General features: G+C 32.5%; 1 protein-coding gene and 1 long non-coding RNA gene across 5 annotated transcripts in view; both read left to right on the top strand.

Moving 5' to 3' along the window:
• Window positions 1–9,513, top strand: part of LOC125201086 (protein NLP6-like) — a 25,707-nt gene that overhangs the window by 10,338 nt on the left and 5,856 nt on the right. The window lies entirely within an intron of this gene.
• On the top strand, window positions 5,479–6,226 carry LOC125201088. Its single transcript, XR_007172840.1, has 2 exons — window positions 5,479–5,550; window positions 5,825–6,226. It is a non-coding gene; the product is annotated as an uncharacterized LOC125201088 (long non-coding RNA).

Raw genomic sequence — 9,513 nt, 5'->3', positions numbered from 1 at the left:
AGGTGTTCGGAAAAGGTTTTAATATTCAGAAACCCGGCCGGTTGGAATTTATTCCATAATAATAAATAAAGATTTTGAACTAGACAACTCTTGGAAAAAGATATTAATTAATTAAAGTCAAATAGCTCAGACTTAAATTAATTAATGGATATTTATATCTTAAACACAAGAAATAATAAATTAAAGAGGTAAAAGCCCGGATTACTCGTAATTTGGGATTGGACGGGCAGTCAATATTATTATACTATAGTGGATGATAATAATATTCTGTTTGGACTTGTATTAAATTGGGGCTCAATTTAATTAGTAAAAGTCCAACAGGTTTGGCCCAAGTCCAACCTCCATGGATCCCTAATCTGGCCCACCTTAACTCAATATAAAAGGAGATTAGAAAGGAGACTTAATTGAATTTTAATCATTAATTTTCGTGCTCCCCTCTGGGAGTGGACGAAAAATCGGTTTTTGACAAAACTGATATTCTGTCTTCTTTCTAATCAAGCCCTTTTCGATTCCGACAAGCTTTGCCCACCCAAAGGTTATAATCTGAGTTCGGAATACAGATTAGAAGATTTATGGTTGAGTACGAAGATCATCTCGTGGAGAAGGCGCAAGCAATCGACAATTCTTTGGAGAATCAGATCGGTAATTCTAAACCGTGGGAAATCATGAATTAGGGTTCTAATTCCTTAAACATGATTTATTTGTGTTCTTGAATGCAATTTGATTGGTTTAACATGTAGATAATTAATCCCATAATCGGTCAAATAGATCTGTATATCTGATTTATTTGTGTATGCATGTCTTCCGCTGTGCAAGGGGCACCAAACCCCAGCAATTGGTATCAGAGCCAATTTTTGGCTCTGATTATGTGGATTAATTTCATGTTATGTGAATTGTATGATCAGATGTGTTTTCGTTGCTCGTTATTTTTTTTATAATATGCAAAGTTCGAGAACCCTAGATCGAAGAATGCAATCGATCTTCGGCGTTGGAAGTTTCCGCCGGTTTATGCGACAGCAACAATCACCCAAAATACTTTTTGTTAATGGGTGAATTCAATTATATCCATGTCATGATTACATGGATATAATTGAATTCACCCATTAACAAAAAGTATTTTGGGTGATTGTTGCTGTCGCATAAACCGGCGGAAACTTCCAACGCCGAAGATCGATTGCATTCTTCGATCTAGGGTTCTCGAACTTTGCATATTTTAAAAAAAATAACGAGCAACGAAAACACATCTGATCATACAATTCACATAACATGAAATTAATCCACATAATCAGAGCCAAAAATTGGCTCTGATACCAATTGCTGGGGATTGGAGTCCCTTGCACAGCGGAAGACGCATACACAAATAAATCAGATATACAGATCTATTTGACCGATTATGGGATTAATTATCTACATGTTAAACAAATCAAATTGCATTCAAGAACACAAATAAATCATGTTTAAGGAATTAGAACCCTAATTCATGATTTCCCACATAAGTTATTTGATCATTTCTGTTTTGATACTCCTTTAAACCCTAAACCCTAAACCCTAAACATAAGTTATTTCACCATTAATATTAAATATAGTACAATGATTTAAAATATTACTCCTACAAATAAGTAAAACTAAACATAAATAATTAATAGTAATAGAATATTAATAACAATTTCCCACATAAGTTATTTGATATTAACTTATAGTTGATGGACTTCAAAAGATATTATGATATGTTACGGATTAAATTTGATCATTTAAGATAGTTGATGTATTAAAAAAGATGTTCCCTCAATTTATAGCACGTGGAAAGTGAAAAATGGTGGGTCATGCATAACAAATTTGTAAATATCTGGAGTAAATGTGAACAAAAAATTAGTCTCAAACGAGTGTGTATATTAATATCTTTGAATACAACAAACAAAAATTTATGAGAGCAAATCTGAAATCTTACAATAGAATTAAATAAGGAATCGTGGTAGTATCCTATGTTATCCCGTGTTAGGCACGATGATCGTGCCTATTTTTGAAAACTGACATGAGACCTTTTAACAATGCAAATAATGAATAAAATGAATAAACTATTAGAATCTTTTAATCCCAAATGGAAGATAGGTGTAATGCTTTAAACAATTATTAAATCCATACTTATCTGTCAACTATCATGTTGTCCTTGCTTTACTTGAATCATTTATACAAAACAGAATTCCGTTGTTTTTCTTTGTCTGATGACTGATGCAAAGTGACAGTCATAGTCAAATTGTTGTTCTTGTAGGATCGGAGGAAAGTAAATGGTTTCCAAAATAGAATACTTGTACAATGATAACAAAACGAGGTTATCGGTGTGCCAAATTATATCGGTGTGTCGTGAGAATGAATCTCACAACTCAATCCTAAATGGATAATCATGATAATCAGTCGTAGTCTACCTTTCCCAACTAAATTAATTTCATTATTTAATTTTAGATTATATCTTGATATTATTTTATTTAGGAAACCAAACTCTATCTATATTGTTATTTTAGGAATTGATACCGAAAATATAACGCGTAGCCTATTCGAATGATAGTACTGTGTTAATCTGTTCGAAACTTAAATAGGAGTAGCCAAGTAGTTGTTTGATAAATCTACTCAACCGAAAAAAATTTCAAGCAATAATTTATCCTAAACATTTTTTTTTCCAAAAATGGCCTTGTGCATTTTTTTATTTTTCAAATATTTTGTAAATCTAATCGTTTACTATAGTACTCCCTCCGTCCCAATTTAGGAGTCCCGATTTACCATTTTTTAATGTTCCACTTTAGGAGTTCCGGTTGGAATATTATATAAATGGTATGAGGCCTCATATTCCACTAATCTTTATCCACTCATATTTTATTATAAAACTAATATAAAAAATTAGATCCACATTCCACTTTTTTTTTCACCAACTTTCCTTTATATTTTTTAAAACTCATGCTAAACTCAATCGGGATTTTTAAAGTGGGACGGATGGAGTACTTATGCTATTCGCTATACTATCTTCGAACACATTTCAGGAAAAAAAAATTTCCAGCTAGTTTTAAGTCCATAAAATTTGGTTGCTTTATGTGACATCAACTCCATGTCTTTTTATTATTGGGCTTAACAAAGCCCATTGGACACGGATTTTCAGTCCAGATTAATATTATTAAAATTCTTTTTTTAAGAAAAATTAATATGTATTAAAAGTACAAAAATGTTTAAAAGTTTAACAAAGATTGTGAGTAGCCCAGTTGGTTTCAGCTCAAGTCATTGTTTTTGCACTACTCGAGTTAGAATCCCCAAGCCAGCAGATTGTTCCTTTTTTTATCCTTTGCACAATTTACTTGCAATTTTATGCTCCCAAGTCACCCCCCTTAGCCTAAAATTCAATTTTTTTTGTTTGCTTTATTTTCTTACACTCTTATATCTAGGAGTTTGTTTAATGTTCCCAAAATTCAATTCATTAAGTAACAAATCATTATTTTTACACTTTTACTTCCAAGAATTTGTTTTAGTTTCTTAATTACAGTATATTTTTTTTTTCCAAGTTCAAATCCTTCTACCTATAAATAAAAAAAAATATCCTTATTTTATTTTCTTACACTTTTATGTCTAATAGTTTTACTCTAATTGCTATTTTATTTGCATATATCCAACTTTTAGTTTTATATTACTCTAATTTACTTGCACCTTGTTTTATAACGATAATAAGCACATATAGTACTAGCATAATTCTAATTTCTATTATGCATTCTCTTTTTTTTCCTCTCATTATTCATCTACTATATCTTTTGCAATTCTCCATTGCTGATGCTAAAAAAAATTTCGACAATGCCAACACTAAAAAATACCTAAGCCTCGGGCCCCCCAACGTAAAGTTTCTGGCTTCGTCTCTGGCGTGAATGTGTGAGAGGATCAATATATAACGGTTGAAGAGAAAACAGGGCAAAAGAATTAACAAACGGTTAGCTCTCTTTCTTTTCTTATTTATTTTACTTTTCAACCTTTTTTTTTATTTCCTTTCTTATGTTTTTTTTAACTCTTTTTACCAAACTATTTTATCAATTTGTTAGGCAATCTGCGTCAAAATTCATGACCATAACAGATTTGCCTATTAATTTACAAAATCTAAATACATAAATTTTGACATTTTGTAGATTTTATTTATATAATCGAATTAAACTGAATGCACGTAGCATATAATCATCTATCTGACCAAATATTTATCGGGGCTATGTTTCTAGTTGCCTGTAACATATACCGTGATTCACGTACACAAGAAGATAGCTAATGAGTACTTCCTCCGTCCTACTTTAGAAGTCTCGGTTTATTATTGTTAGATATCCCACTTTAGAAATTCCGATTGAAATATTCCATAAATGTTAATAGGCCCACATTCCACTAACCTTTTTTCACTTACATTTTATTCCACTAACCTTTTTTCACTTATATAAAATAGGATTAGTATTACACTATCTTTACCACCAACTTTTCTTTATATATTTCAAAATTCGTATCATACTTATATGAGACTCCTAAAATGGGACGAAGGAAGTATTTGGTTCTATATATGGTCATACCCTAAAGGTAACACACAAGGCTTATGATTCCTCATTCTCTTTTGGTGTTTCTCTCACCTTGGCATTTTAGCTTATTTTCTAGCTTTTTTTAAATTTTCTAGATTTATTCTAGAAATTAAGATTTAAACTATTTTTTTATTATTTTTGTCTGTTTATTAAAATAAGCACACTTTTAGATTTTTTTTAGATAAAGTACTATAAATATCAAAATGTTTTTTACTACTTATAAAACATCGGAATATTTTTGCTAGTAAAATGATGGAGAAAAAGATATTGCAACTCTATTTTTGGGTTGTCATATCTTCCAACAATCGAAGCCGTCACATCTAAACACGTGATAATCATAAACTCAAAATAAAATGACTAAAATTTTCATAATTTAAATTCCCATATTACATAAGTTAAAGTCATAAATTACATAATATTAACTTCCTAAGATTAGTTAATGACAATGGTCATCGCGACGAGCCTCACACCGTGAAACAACCTTGAATAAGTAAAGCGGTACAACCTTTTGATCTATAGTTGGCGGAAATCGCAACGGGTCTCCCATAGCAATCCTACACTAGGATCGCGATTCCACCTCGCGCCCTGAGGCTCTACCGTGCATGTTCTATTGGATCATTATTCTAATGAGTATTTTTTGATTTGATTCTTCTAAATATTTCCTTGATTTTTGGCTCAAAATATATCTTCAAATTTTAAATTCAAACCGTTATAATGTTACCGAAGCTTCTGTATATCTTACACGTACACAATGTTAACGTGGAAGGAATGCACACAAAACATGTGAAAGACTATAATTGTGGGTGTAGGATTTTAGTTGCCAACTAAACCAAGAAAACTATAAATTGGCCTTCTTCTTTTGGAAAATAAATTTTCTTATCCATTAATTTGTTAGGATCATTTGTTTGTCGGATTAAGATGAGAAAGATCATATGTTGTAAGCTCAAAATACCATTTGCAAATAACGGTTAGTCCTTTACTTATTAAATAAGTTCATCCTATTTTTTTTCTAACAACTAGCTTAATATGTTCACTTTTTAAGAGTTTCATGGTTTATGTTATAATTAGATGTCTACATATCTTTAACTAATTATATGAATGATTTTTAAAGAAATAACAAACAATTTATCATATTTTATGCTTGTTGAACTCTTTATCGTTCCAAATTTATTCTGAAATTGATAAGTACTATACTAATTCATTCCTTGATTTACGCGAATGCCACGTGGCCATGTTCCAAGGTCTGACACACACGTGCAAAAAGCTCAAGAGGCAAACTTTGACCATCAAGAAATCTCTTGCCAGTCTGGTTCTGATGGGATTCGGTGCATTAAGAAGATGAGGCGGCTTGAGCGGAGCTGCGACGAGAAACGGCTGGAGGGATTGTGAAGAGGCTTGAGGATGAGATTGAGCATAGGAGGTTTGTTGCGGATGTTTGTGTTGTAAATAGACTATTAGAGTCTCAAGAATATTGGAAAGAGTCACTTTAGATTTTCAAGGAACATGACATTAATAGTGTTATAGTTCCAATTGTATTGTTCCTAGGTGCATTACTTTTCTAGTCCTATAAATAGAGATGTACTATGTATCAACAATAATAATTCAAGCCTAATACAATGTAGTCTTCAAAGCTTTTAGCGTCTTTTATTTTCTGCATTTTACTTTTCAACAGTTTGTGTTAGGAAAGGGAGGAAGGAGACGTTGAGGGAAGTGGTGAGGGAGTTTCAAGTGCATGAGTCTTGCTTAGTGGAACAGTTGGAGGAGTTGGAGAGACAGATTTGTTTGTGTTTCTTGGACATAGATAGATCCAAAAGGCTTCTTGTAAGAGAGATGGTTAAGTGAATAGTTTATATGAATGTCAATAGTTGGGCTAGGATTAGCTAGTTTTATGTATTACTACTTTGGATAAAAGAGAGTAGTATATATAAATATCAAGTACTGTAGATTATAGAATATGTAAGTAGATATATGAATCATGTGTGTCAGCCTAGACCTTGATCACACATTTCATTTTGTTGTTTTGATCCGTCAGTTATTGTTGGACTCATTTCACTTGTACTATATCGATTAAAGTAGATAATTTTAGAATTTTGGTATAGCTTTTGTCTTCCTTCATGGATTTTCTTTTTCTTGCTACTTGTAGTCTTCGGATCTCGGTTTGAGTAGTTTGTATCGTTTTCCATGTAAGTGTCACTTGGATTTGCTGTTTACTACAAAGTCGACACATATGCTTACTACTCTTGTGATTTTTTAGTTTGAGCATTTTTCACTGTTATGGATTAATTCGCTTTCCTATCGGGCTCCTTAGTCCAACAAATAAGAGGCAAATTTCCACGAATAATTTTTAACGAATCATTTAAATTCATAGTGAGATTGAATGAGCATTGATGTGTAAATTGAAATCTATTTTGGTGAAGTTAGATCATAGTTGGTGGAGGGCTATTTATTAGAGTTACTCATACACTACAAAAAAAAACGCTAATTACCAAGGGATTTACCAACCACATAATTTCCATCGGAATTTACCAATGGATTACCAAGGGATTTACCGTTGGTTATTTTCCCGACGTTATTTCCAACGTTTTCGTCACGGACTATGTCAGTTTATTTTACCAACGGAATTTTCCGTGGGTAAAGCTATTATTTTTTAAAAATAATTATTTTATAAATCATTTACCGAGGGCCAATATCCGTTGGAAACTTAAAGCTGCGATTATAATTAATTTCCAAGGGCCAACATCCGTGGGAAAATTTATCCGCTTTTTACACAATTATATTCTTGGATTTTTAAACAATTTTTATTCCATAAGTGATTCCACTTCATCACCAAAAAATAAACCCTTCCTCTAATCTCACAAATTGATCGATTCACCGTTCAGCTATTTGAAATTCTCCAAACCCTAGCTCGATTCGACCGTTCAGCTGGTAATCTCCTCAGTCCGTGAAAGTTGCGAGGTGATTCTGTAGAGGTGATTCTGAAGCCACAAGCCACAACTGCGAGGAAGGAGAAAGGAGAGGGAGCTGTCGTTTTTCCCCCACACTGATTCTGTAGCGGTGATTTATCTCTTCTTTTGTGTGGTTTGTTTTAGGAATTTTCCACATTTTCGTATGGAGTTCAATTTTCGTCCACATCAGTCTGTTAATTTCCCCGCACTTTATTTGTTTCAATTTTCGTCCACGAGTGTTGGTTCAATTTTCGTCCATGAGTGTTGGCGTGCATTTTCCCATTCTCTATATTCAACTATGCAATTACCATATAGTTTGATGCATTTGATTTTTAGTTGAGAATTAGTGTTGATTTTGGGTCAAACTATGAACTACATGTTTCTTTTTTGATTTAGAATGGAAGGATTGAGTGTAGCTCCAACTCTGATTGAGTGTGCTTGCACTAATATTTAGTTTGATGTGATTTAATTGTTGCAATTTTTATATGGCTATGATGATTATGATGATGTTAATGAAAGTAGGAAACAAAATATCCTAATTAAATCTTGTTTTACAGTTTAGTGTAGAAACTAGGGCATTTAATTTGATGTATCGGTTACATATTGAGGAAAGGGAATGTGGCAATTTAGCTCAACCTTCTTATGTCTTATGCCTTCACTATTTATACTGAGCTCACTGTAATCATGGCTGATCTTAGCACTATTAACTTTTTAGTGTAATTCTGAAGGCTTTCTCTTAGTTCGATTGGGGTTTAAAATCTGCCAAAAAGTGCAAAATTTAATCCAAACTACATGATACATGAGAACCAAGTTATGAACTATCAAGTATACATTGCATTAGAAGCTTGTGTTGTTCACAAACATTTCTCAGTTGGCAGTAGAATGCATGTTCGGCAGAATGCCCTTGTTTGCATTGCTTTTGCTCGTAGATTAAAGATTAAGATGAATGTTGGATGCAAACTGATTGGCATTGTTGTAGTTTTGTTTTCCCTGTCTTGTATGATTAGGACTGGTGTCTATTGATCATTTGGTCACATGTTTTTCTTTTTTGAATAAATGTATTTGAGGATTATTCATGACTTATAATTGGACTTTGTTGGATTCATTTGTGGAGATGGAAATTTGGAGTATCAATCACACACACACCAACATTTGTACGTGTGTGTAAAAGTTAGGTGCATTGAATCTAGTTGAATCTGAGTAATTTGTTACAGCATTGAATCTAGTTGAATCTCTGAGTAATTTGTTACAGGTTCACCTATGTAACTCTGTTCCTAAACTAAGATGATGGGACAATTATTTTTCTAGGTAAAGTAAAATCTAGGCTCTTTTTTTTGGCTAAAACCATGGTTGAATAGATTTACTTCTCCCTTTCTGATTTAGCTATTGCACAGATAAAACTGTGTCGCCTCTTCTGATTTAGTTATTGCACAGGTCAAATAAAAACTAACAAGATGCAAAGGTAGTAGTAGTTGTTTCAGATGTTTGCTTCTTTCTCATCACTTTGTTCAACGGCAAAATATATACTCATCCACTGCTCTAAATGCTTATAAACACCCAATGCCTGTTCATCTGTCTGACTCTCACCCCATTAATATCCTTTTTAGCTCTCTTCTTTGACTATTATTAACACAAATCTTTGACTGTTATTCTAGAACTCTAAACCATGTTGTCCCTAGCTTTATAAGGAAATGAATTGGTTTAGAAAAAGAATTTTCTATATTTGGCTTTATAAGACAATTTCGTAGTATTCACAAAGATATCACACAGAAATATGAGTTTAACAGACCACCATTCCCCTGTAAACTAAATAAACTTGATAGCAGAGTTGGTCTTTTCTAGTTTCTGTACTACTGATTATTTGTTGCTGCTAATCATTAACTTTAATTATGTTAGCAGATATTCTTGCTTTTATTATTTGAACTCTTTGATGCAGTGAAGAATGAAGAAGGAGAAAAAGCCAGCTGCTTGATCAAATAGAGATG

The sequence above is a fragment of the Salvia hispanica genome, chromosome 1, assembly GCF_023119035.1.
Source record: "Salvia hispanica cultivar TCC Black 2014 chromosome 1, UniMelb_Shisp_WGS_1.0, whole genome shotgun sequence".
Lineage (NCBI taxonomy): Eukaryota > Viridiplantae > Streptophyta > Magnoliopsida > Lamiales > Lamiaceae > Salvia > Salvia hispanica.
Note: the sequence above shows the minus strand (reverse complement) of the source record. Positions and strands in the feature narration are given on the sequence as shown.